The 10,372-nt window shown below is 43.2% G+C and overlaps 4 non-coding genes across 4 annotated transcripts; 1 reads left to right on the top strand and 3 right to left on the bottom strand.

Annotated features, from left to right (window-relative positions):
* Nucleotides 1–4,673: 4,673 nt before the first annotated feature.
* On the top strand, nucleotides 4,674–4,755 carry TRNAL-AAG. The gene has a single exon. It is a non-coding gene; the product is annotated as a tRNA-Leu (tRNA).
* A 384-nt stretch (nucleotides 4,756–5,139) lies between these two features.
* Nucleotides 5,140–5,212, bottom strand: TRNAV-AAC. Its single transcript has one exon. It is a non-coding gene; the product is annotated as a tRNA-Val (tRNA).
* A 594-nt stretch (nucleotides 5,213–5,806) lies between these two features.
* TRNAP-UGG lies at nucleotides 5,807–5,878 on the bottom strand. The gene has a single exon. It is a non-coding gene; the product is annotated as a tRNA-Pro (tRNA).
* Nucleotides 5,879–6,348: 470 nt separating this feature from the next.
* On the bottom strand, nucleotides 6,349–6,421 carry TRNAT-UGU. The gene has a single exon. It is a non-coding gene; the product is annotated as a tRNA-Thr (tRNA).
* Between the last annotated feature and the right edge of the window lie 3,951 nt (nucleotides 6,422–10,372).

Raw genomic sequence — 10,372 nt, 5'->3', positions numbered from 1 at the left:
TTGAGCAATTTATTTTTCTCAACTGAAATTTTTCTAAATGACTAATAGCTGTTTGAAAATCAGTGGCTGGTGTATGGCACAATACAGTGAACTCCCCGCTGTATATCTTCTCATAAAAGAAATGTTTTCAATAGTGGAAAAACAAGATGAGAAGAGGAAAACTATATACCAATAGGATGCCATAACCTCCTTAAGGTTATTGGAATAACATTTTAACAATTTTAAGAGACAAATAAAAATGTAGGGGGACGAGAGAAAAGTAAACAAGAACATAATCAAAGCTGTTCTTTCTGATGCAGAATAGAAATCAGTAATTTACCACAGCCGGTGGGGTGGAGCACATGTTGAAGCCCACCCACTGGGAAATAATTGTGGTCCCCGTCCCCTGTAAATGTCACATTACACGAAAGTGGACAATGGCAACTGCCAACTTTAGTACTTTATAGTGATGGATGCTAAGCTCTCACTGAAGTACCAAGGGACAATTTGCTCACTCTAGTCACACATATTCCCCATCTCTTTGTTAGAAGGAAATTGGTGGACATAAACAAGAATTTTTGGGAATTTCAGCAAGTCACAGATACAACTATCTTGCAAGATTATGACCTTTTCTGCACAGCACAAATAAAGCATCCTGAGGATAGGAAAAAGGTGTTTTGGAGAGGAAGTCCGCACAGCTTTTTCCCCAAATCGCCTTTATTTCTGTTCAACCCCCGTTTTTGTAAAAACAATAAATTAGTGATTCTTTTTGGCCAAGTCAGCTTAAAGTTGTCTCCTGCTGATTGTGCGGAGTTAAGGAGACAACCTATTTCTCCCACCCAATCCAAAAAGCTCTCACTTTCGATTTCTCCAACCTGCCATTTTCTGCTGCTTGAACTATTTGCAAAAGTTGCCCAGGCCGTTTCCTCTGCATACATTGTGCCCATCTTCTTTCTGGCTCAAAAAGTAGATGGTTCAACTCAGTTCTTCCTGCTGATTCCAGCAATATATAATTTCCCCATTTTTAAAAAAATTCGATAAGCTGTCTTCGAAGACCCGAACACATAATGTGAGAATTGTGGCTGGCAGGTAACAACAACAGCAACAATTACTTTGAGGTAACAGCACCCACTAAATGTGTGTGTGTGTGTGTGTGCGCGCGCGCGCGAGCGTGTGTAAGAAAAATGCCATCAAGTTCCAGCCAATCCAGAAGGATTTTTCAGGGAAGAGACTAACAAAGGTGATTTGTCATTGGGTCAGGAGCCTGACATTAACTGGGATCTGGATTGTGTTTTACTAACAATTATAATCTCTTTTTCATTTTCTCGCTGTCTCTATGCCTGTACTATCTAGTGATTTAGAATGCTCTCTTATCAGTACCTATGGTCTTGAAGAGCCTGGGCATTTGGGAAGGAGGGAAGGAGGAGGGGCGGAATGGTGAATATAGATTGGGTTTGTGGAAAGCCAGACCTTAATACTGGCTTTCTCTCTGTATGGCCAAACTGCTGTCTGTCAATAAAAGCTTCTGATTGCAATCACTGAGCTCATTATTGGTAACAGATCCAGGGCCTGACACATTGCCTGCCTCAGCCCAGGGGCGTAATGCCCATTGGGCAAGGTGCACCACCTTGTGGGGGAGGGGGCATCAAAATGCAGGGTTCGTTTTTGGATATTTTTAGTGGTTTTCCATTTTTGGCCTGCAGGGGGCACGGTTTTTAGGCGAGTGGCACCAAAATTTCAGCGTATCATCAGGAGACTGTCCTTATGCTACCCGCCACGTTTGGTGAGGCTTGGTTCAGGGAGGGGCAAAGTTATGGACTCCCAAAGGGGGTACCCCTATCCCCCATTGTTTCCAATGGGAGCTAATAGGAGATGGGGGCTACAGTTTTGAGGGTCCATAACTTTGACCCCCTGAACCAAACTGCACCAAACCTGGGGGTATCATTAGGGCAGTCTCCTGATGAGACCCTGAAAGTTTTGAGACTGTGCCTTCAGAAATGTGCCCCCCCCCCCCAGCCTGCAACCCCCATTGACAGCAATGCAGAAAACTCAATGCAGAACAAAGATTCTTGGGCAAATTTCTGGGATGTTCCTGCAGGGGACGCATTTTTGGACGGATCAGCACCAAAATTTCAGGGTATCACCTGGAGACGGTCATGATAGCACCCCCCAAGTTTGGTGCAGTTTGGTTCAGGGGGTCCAAAGTTATGGACCCTCAAAAGGGTAGACCCCATCTCCTTAGCAAAGAATGGGGGATGGGGCACCCCCTTTGAAGGTCCATAACTTTGGACCCTCTAAACCAGGGGTAGGGAACCTGCGGCTCAAGAGCCGCATGCGGCTCTTCTGCCCTTGCACTGCGGCTCCCCGAGCCGAGCCGCCGGCCTCATCCTTGTCGCCCTGCAAGCAGCAGGGCAGGCGCACCAACTGCCCACGGCGGGCTGGGCTGTGCCGCGGACTTCCCCTCTCGCCCGCCCCATTGGAGCGGGGTGGGCGCTTTCCCGGCGGCCGGCGAGGCCGAGCTGCTGGCCCCATCCTTGCCCGCCCTGCAGACAGCAGGTCGGACGCATCCATGCGCTTCTCAGAATGAGCGGAGTAAAAGGTAAAAAAAACCCAATATATACAGTGTTATTTCTATTTTAAATGTCAAAAATTATTTGCGGCTCCAAGTGTTTCTTTTCCTGTGGAAAATGGGTCCAAATGGCTCTTTGAGTGTTAAAGGTTCCCTACCCCTGCTCTAAACCAAACTGCACCAAACTTGTGGGTCCCATCAATACAGTTTCCAGATGATACCCTGAAATTTTGGTGCTGATCCGTCCAAAAATGCGTCCCCTGCAGGAACATCCCAGAAATTTGCCCAAGAATCTTTGTTCTGCATTGAGTTTTCTGCATTGCTGTCAATGGGGGTTGCAGGCTGGGAGGGCACATTTCTGAAGGCACAGTCTCAAAACTTTCAGGATCTCATCAAGAGACTGCCCTGATGATACCTTCCATGTTTGGTGCAGTTTGGTTCAGGGGGACCAAAGTTATGGACCCTCAAAACTGTAGCCCCCATCTCCTATTAGCTCCCATTAGAAACAATGGGGGATGGGGCACCCCCTTTGGGAGTCCATAACTTTGGACTCCTTGAACCAAACCTCATCAAACATGGGGGGTAGCATAAGGACAGTCTCCTGATGATACGCTGAAATGTTGGTGCTGATATGTCTAAAAATGCACCCCCTGCAGGCACCAATGTCCTGGTGCAAAAAAAAATTTGGTCGTGGTGGAGTGGCCGCCCATTGGGGGGGGGGGCATCCAACTCAGGTTTTGCCCAGGGCTACAGTTTGCGTCGTTACGCCCCTGCCTCAGCATAAGGACCCTGGTCTCCTTTGGTGGTCTCCCATCCTAAATACTGACCAGGACCAACCCTGCTTCATCTGAGATTGGATGAGACCAGGTTAACCTGTGCTCATCCCATGAAGTATATATGAAAGGGTCAGAACATTTTCCCCAGCTGTTCTGGCAACTGTATAATACAGCTATGGGCAAAAGCATGCAGATTATGTTCACTTTGGTTTTGCTAAGCTGTTTGGAACATTAAATGGTACTTTACAGATGCAAAGAAGGATTTTTCTATAGCAATGACTTCCAAGTTTGTTCTTATGTCTAACAGTCACCAGGATGCCTCTACACAAAACAAAAAATGTCTGCCCAATAGGACTGTCCGCAGCTACAATTTAGATTTCTGCAAATAAACACACACACCCACACCCACACACACAGAGAGAGAGATTTGTTCAAAACAGTAGGGAAACTATAATAGATGAGGAATTATAATTCAGGAAATAAATGTGGCAGCTACCTGAAGTCTGGGAACATTTTCCTCAATTTGGAACCAGTAACTGATTAAGTTGCTGCCACAAAGCCATCCAACCTGTGAATTTTGATATCCCATTGTGCAGAAAACACTTTAGAAGCCTCCGAAAATAAGCTGGAGGCAGATCTAAAATCTTTATAGAAGGCACTGTGCGCATAAGGCGCCGTTGACAATTAACAAAATGAACTGTAATATTAAAACAGCTGAGCCAATGCGTCTTCTACCATGTTGCTATTTCTGAGGACCATTGCAGAATTTCACAACAACAAAGTGGGTGTGGGTGTGGGTGTGTTGGTGTTTTTCAACTTTAACAGCTTAGGCAAGCAAGCTTGGGCTATTTCCTGCATCCATTCAGCTGCAAGCCAATATGTTGCACCATAGCCAGAGATCACTTGGGAAGTCTACCTCCACCTCTGTGGAGAGGTGAGTTGCCTGAAGAGGAATGGCCCAGAATTAATGGGATGCTATTTACCTCCATGCCAGGAAACTTCCACCTGTCACCTTCCATCTGCTTTAACAGGACAGGACATTTTTTTCCTCAAAGTCTGTTAGCAACCCTAGATGGGAATGACTTGTTCAACATGGCCATTACTTGGGAGTACACCAGATAATCATTGCTTTCAAAACTCTTCTGCATAATTGAAAGACTGTGGCTTCCAGCATTTGTTTGGCCCACCAGATCTTCCCATTCAGTAGTTAGAAACTTACAACCACGTGTGTGCTTGTTTCTACCAGACAGAGATCCAACACTGATGCAGTTGATATTATAGTTTTCACTGTAGTTTTGTTGCCAACAGAGGAGAATATGGAAGCTGACAGTAAAACTTATTTTTCATGTGGTAGCGTGGCCGAGCGGTCTAAGGCGCTGGATTAAGGCTCCAGTCTCTTCGGGGGCGTGGGTTCGAATCCCACCGCTGCCAACAACATTTGTTTTGTATTTTTTATTTCATTGCCTTGTTTTTAACCGCTATTTCAAAGTTTGAGTTACATTGCAACTCTTGAAAAAGTTTCATTACATGCCTGTCATTCTTACCGTAGCAATGACATTCAGCATAACTTATACAGTTTTGATAACGTAAAAAATAATGTTCAGGGTTTAATTGTGGAAGCCAAAATGTTAGTTTTATGCACTGCTCGTCCCCAGAAAAATGCAAAAGTTGCCGATATTCTAGTAGGAGTAAAATCTTTTATATTATAGCAGACACAATGCCAGGTTTTTGTTTTGCCTTTCCTGAAATTAAAGTCACCCATGTTGCAGCGGAAATTAGGTCCAATTTCACACCCTAAAAAAAGAAGATTATAGCTGTTTCTGCCCGGTTTCGAACCGGGGACCTTTCGCGTGTTAGGCGAACGTGATAACCACAACACTACAGAAACTCTGCTGGTACAGATGGCTTCCTCGATTGTTTTTAGACCAAAAATCAATTATTTTCAATCCATAACTGAGGTTCAAAATTGTGTAAAAGAAATTGTGATGATTGTTCTTGATTTAAAAAATATATTTGTGTGTATAATCTCCCCTCTCATTAGAGAAGGTGAAGCATTTTTACAAAAGCTGGAAAAACATTACCACGAAAGTAACGCTGAGCCAGACTACCAAATCTGCTGGCTGCCTGCAGACTGAAGGTAGCAAATTCACTAAGGCTGTGATTATAAACGGGAACACTTAGACCGCCTTCAGTCTTCATTTCTCTCTATTGGTTCAAGCCTTCAAAACTGTTCTCTGATTGGAGGAAGTCGCTGTTTCCTGGACTTTCGGTCCTATCCTTTATGCAGAAAAAATAATGTAGATAAGCTTGATCCGTTTAGTAAAAAGTGACTACAGACTCCCTGGAGAGGAAAAAGCAGCAACCGCAGCGGGGCGGAGGCCAATTTACGTATTTGAGTGTTGTTGTAGAAAGGATCCCCTTTGCAAATCGCAAAGAAAATGGAATACAATTTTGCAGAGGCAAAACCTACAAGGCAAAAGAAGGGCTCGTCCGGGATTTGAACCCGGGACCTCTCGCACCCAAAGCGAGAATCATACCCCTAGACCAACGAGCCAGCTGTTTTACTTTGTTCGCAATACTGTAGTTCAACTTTTCAAGCTTCAAGGTTTCATGGGAAAGATCAACTCCCTTAAGTATTTAAAGTTCTGGGGTTGCGGGGTCTCCCTTTCCCACGCGATGCTATCTGTCATTGGAGCCCATTTTTTGTTTTGTCAGCCTAGCAGCAGGGGATTACAGCTGAACTAAATTTAGATTCAGCTACCTTCAATTGAGTTAAATATCATTAAATGAACACATAATGCATTCAGGTCTCCCATTTAAGTATTTTGCCCTTCAGGACTCGGTCTGCTGCCCATATCACATTAAGGCAATAATGGACGCCAAAAACAATCCCTAAAGCTAGTCAATACACTTTCCTCATAAACGATTTAAAAGAAGGTTTTAAAAAATAAAAGGCCACGATTGCAAGAAGGGCAGCATAACCTCCTTTCACGAAGGAGATGGACAGTGAGAAAAATAAAACTGAGGCCCCAGCGAGATTTGAACTCGCGACCCCTGGTTTACAAGACCAGTGCTCTAACCCCTGAGCTATGGAGCCCACATGTTAGCTGAGCGTCTACTTCCTCTAGACAACACGATGTCTGTTTGTGCTCCCTTGAACGTTTATTAATTTCATTGCCTGTCAGCCGTTCTCACCCGCAGTTTTCGGAGATTAGGACAGGAAAACCCGCCTTAAAATGCTGCATCGTACGCCAGCCTAATCTCTTCAAGCAGGCGTTTCGAGGAAGTCAGTTTAATAGAAAAACAGCCTCCGACAGAAAAAAATTGCTTTATGGGAATGGCGCCATCTTCTGATCAAAACGCATAGCGCAGGAAGAGAGCCCTCGAATTGTAACGGGAGAGCAAAAATGAATGGGAGCCTTGTGGTAGGTTCCTTAAAGACTAACAAGTGGTGTCACTAGAATCAAAACGTGTTAGTCTTTAAGGTGCCACAAGACCCCTGCTTATCAAAATCCAGCTAGTTTATCAAACAACACAACTTTATGACTGGATTTCCGGGTGAAATTGTGAGAACCTTGGCATCAATCTCTGCAGCTCCATTCTGGCCAAAAGAGTTCAGGAAATCTTACCCATGTGGCCTTCTTTTTTTCTTTGCTTGATCTTTGAAAAAACCTCAGCTTAAAAGCGAGTGACATAAAATCTTGCTTTTGCCATTTTAAGTAGTTGGCCATTATGAACTATTGGATCTCGGGCTGTGATCTTTGGTTTTTGGGCCTCAGTCCAGCAACAGTAATAATAGAAGAGCCATTTATAGAAGGGCCATTTTGCAAAGCAAATTATGCCCCAAGAAATGCAAACGTGTGGCTACTAGCTGTGGCACCCACTTCAAGAAGCCCTACTGCTGGCTAGTAAACTTGTATGATATACGTTCTTGGGGACACCTGCCTACATTTATGGCAGGAGAACAATGTGGTACAACAGTCTGGGTCCCCCACTGGGGAGTAAATTGAGATATAAACCTCTAAACAAATAAGAAGGGTGCACCTAAAACAACATCATGTGTGACAGTGTAACCCCCATGCTCAGAATGGGTTGACCCAGTAAGGGGTGGAGACTCAAAGCAGCAAGAGGCTGCAGCAGACCTCATGTAGTTGGAGGAGACAAGGCTACCAGACTCAGACCTTGGTTGTATAAGCCCTTAACACCTTGTTAAGGGTTTCTTTTGTGGTTGTAATGGGTGAGAGTTCTCCTGGAAACCTTCATCATATTGAATCCTGTTCATCAAGCCCTTGGAGTCTTCAGGAGCCAACCCACTTGCAAAGAAGAATTGGACTTGGCAGTATCAGTAGACTGTAACTAGAAGGACTTGAAAATGCAAACCTGAACAGGACCTTGAAGTGTGATGTTAAATGTTGATGTTTAATGTTATATGTTAAGAAAGTAAACCATTCTGTTTTTTAAATTTGTTCTTGCAAACTATTCCACATTCTGCCCCACAGAACCCACAAGCTGAGGTTACAACAGCAGCATCAAGAGACTTGTGGGCATTAGTAATGCCTTTGGGTCCATCAGGTGCCTTTCAATATCATGGGAAGTTTGGGGAGTTCTACATATAAATTTGCTACAAAAATGGAACCATGGGAGAATTTAGCTCTGCGTTTTCACTCAGTGTGATCTAAAGGAGGGCTCCTTTCTCAGACTTTGTGAAATTATATATGCTGTGTGTTGGTATGATATGTATGCTTTTTCTTTGTCTACACTCCTTTGTTAAATTAATGCCAAATTCCCAGTCCTTCTCTAAGCAATGAAAATTCAGAGCACGCTTTGCATTGTCCTTTTCCCTTTGGAGGAGAAAGAACACAGAAAACATATGGTGTCTCTGTAATAATCAGTTTATTTACAAATGTACAGGTTGAGCAACAATCATAGGGATATAGAAGCAAGTCCATGGGAACGTCTCGATTGCCTTCCAAAAACAGCACTGTTTTGTTCTGCTAGCAACTTTGCTCAGCCTAAGGGAAAGAGGAGTTTTGGATCAAGAACAATCTGATAGCACCAAAGTTAGAGAGAGAACGTCCTTGCAATGATATCAAGAAAGGCACGTACACGCCCACAAACACAAATCAGGTATGGTCTTTGGTTTTGCCTGACAAAGCTTTTCAGCAAACACCACGTTCCGAAAGGCTACCATGCACTTCTTTCGGCATTGCAAAATTTCACCAACAGACACCAAATAATGAAAGGTATGTGAAATGTACAAAGCACACATCAATCAACAGCCCAAAGCACCCGCTTGAATCCGACACCCTTACATTCAAACTGCAGTATTGTGCCAATGGAACCTCTGGCACAAGCAGTATTCCTTGTGCGAGTGCAAATGGCCCGGCAAATTGATAGCTGATTCATAGGCGGAGTTTCCACTGGTACAATCAGCTGCACAAGTACAAATTTATTTCAGGATACAAAGTCAAGCGATTATATGTGTTATTTCAAAAAGAAAAAAAAAACCTTGGGGAATGGCACATATACAAGCAGAATGACACTGTAGGATCCAGGCCATTCATGGTTGAAAACAGTTGTTCAGGCAGGCAAGGCAACAACAAACTGTGCTAGACAGAGAAATCTGCTTTAACGGTCAGTCCCTCCAGCCCCACCAAAAAGGCCTTGGAATTTCAGTTTGGGCACTTTTGCACATGCAGAATAATGCACTTTCAATGCACTTTGCAGCTGGGTTTTACTATGCCAAATAGCAAAATCTATTTGCAAACAACTGTGAAAGCGCATTATTCTGCATGTGCAAAAGTGCCCCTAGAAAAAGGTGATAAGAATCTCAGGGAGGAGATTTATAGACCATTTCACAAACCTACACATTCCAGGGAGAAAGAAGCTGATCTAAAACTGTAGTTTAGCTACCCTGATGACCCAGAGAAAATAAATGGAGTATAGAATTTGCATTAAACTTGAAAATGTCATGCTGTGGCAAGGAGATTGTTGGGATTTTGCAAGCATCTGTCACAACTCAGTTACAAAAGGGTTAACTGTATGTAAACAAGTTGCTGAAGTCACTGTTTATGACCTGGCCTATTGATTAGCGATTGGCCAGTCAGATAGCCATTGCTTACATGCTAGTGAACACATACTTCTGAAGTTATAAAGTTAACTCTGTTTCTTTGTTTGAGCAGACCACCACCCTCCCTTTATAGTTAGTAAACTCACACACCCCCTACAGAGATTCGATCTGAATCCATTGCATATGTGACCAGTCTTGGCAAGAACTTTTCACTTTTTTTTTTTTACTCCCAGTTCTAAATATATTTAGCGAGAAATCTGTCTTCAATACCTTGGCTGATATTACATTTTATGATGTTGAGGTATACATGTCAGTTTTGCTCCTCACCATAATCTCTTTGACGTCAGAGAGAGAATGGACCAGTTTTCTATATTAAAAACTCTTCTGCTTCTAGAAACAACTGTCTGTAGCAAAAAATATTTTTGAGAAAAGGTATCAAACTGTAGAAGTAAGTGACCCAATTTTCATGGCAGTGGGTTGTTTGTTAATTGAATGATATTGGGCTGGGTATTTTTTGATTCTCCAAAGTGTTTGAATGCTTTGCCAAACGTGTTGTTAAAGCAAACAAGCTATCTTTTTGGACCTTTCCAGTTTTCTGAAAGGTTTTTGGAATGTCAAATACGCCCATCACAAAAATATTCATCACAAAAACTGAACAAAGGATGAAGCATTTTTGCCCAAAGTTATCCTCATTTAAAAGTGCTGAGATTTTGAGTATGGGATTGAGATGTTTGCAACAGAGGCATCACAGGGTTCTTATTGCTAGCCATTTTCCCTCTTCAAATTCCCCTCTACTGATGCTGTGTAAAACAAAGAAGTAATGCCTAAGATCTTAGAACACAGGCAGGTGGCAGAAAATGTTGTTCTAGGCCAAGCTACATTTTCCCAGCCACAATTTTGCAGCCCGCTTACGTTCTAAGATCTTAGGCGTTGCTTCTTCAGTTCCCAATCTGTAAAAGGGAGAAGTCGCACCTTATT

Source organism: Sphaerodactylus townsendi, linkage group LG03 (assembly GCF_021028975.2).
Source record: "Sphaerodactylus townsendi isolate TG3544 linkage group LG03, MPM_Stown_v2.3, whole genome shotgun sequence".
Classification (NCBI taxonomy): Eukaryota; Metazoa; Chordata; class Lepidosauria; order Squamata; family Sphaerodactylidae; genus Sphaerodactylus; species Sphaerodactylus townsendi.
Note: the sequence above shows the minus strand (reverse complement) of the source record. Positions and strands in the feature narration are given on the sequence as shown.